Below are 603 nucleotides of genomic sequence, written 5' to 3'. Positions count from 1 at the left end.
ATAAGTTACCTCTCAAAGGCGTTGTTCGAGATCTGCATAAATCCCTGAAACTTCATCTGCATGAACCCCTCTGACGATAGTCTTGATATCCCGTGTTATCGGAAACACAGAGAGAAGAGAAACTCGCGCAAAGGAAGCTATGTAAAATGACGATTTTTAAGAACAAAGATAACGAATGAATCATAAAAAGACTGAACAAATTTAAACACGTGACCAGTTTTAATGTTTTCGTTACAGTAACAGCAAAATCGAAACGAAATTGACGGAAAACCAGTTCAATTATCACGAAACACAACTGGAAGTACTCTTAAATGCAAACGTTTGTAGCTAAATGTTGAAAGTCAACGAGCAGGTGATCTTAGTTCGTCGAACGTGACGGGAAAGACTAAAAACAAAAACTCAGTCACGCTCGATGGTCGAGGTCACGCCTCTCACCTAAAAAAGCGTCAAACCCGACGAAAGGGGACTGATTGGGAACCTCCTTGCGGACTCAATGTTAAAGGTTCAAATAGACAACTGACTCCAGTTGCTCAAAGACCGAATACCGAACGTCTAATAAGGCGCCACGCCCGACGAAAGGGGACTGATTGGGAACCTCCTTGT

At 42.3% G+C, this 603-nt stretch overlaps 1 protein-coding gene across 1 annotated transcript in view; it reads right to left on the bottom strand.

The window, feature by feature from the left end:
* Positions 1–200: 200 nt before the first annotated feature.
* Positions 201–603, bottom strand: part of LOC138018831 (uncharacterized protein DDB_G0284459-like) — an 11,415-nt gene continuing 11,012 nt past the window's right edge. The window contains exon 5 of the mRNA XM_068865510.1: positions 201–603. This exon is cut by the window's right edge and continues 570 nt beyond it. The gene's annotated coding sequence lies outside the window, so the exon portion shown is untranslated.

Source organism: Montipora capricornis, chromosome 10 (genome assembly GCF_036669925.1).
Source record: "Montipora capricornis isolate CH-2021 chromosome 10, ASM3666992v2, whole genome shotgun sequence".
Lineage (NCBI taxonomy): Eukaryota > Metazoa > Cnidaria > Anthozoa > Scleractinia > Acroporidae > Montipora > Montipora capricornis.
This window is presented reverse-complemented; position numbering and strand designations above follow the sequence as displayed.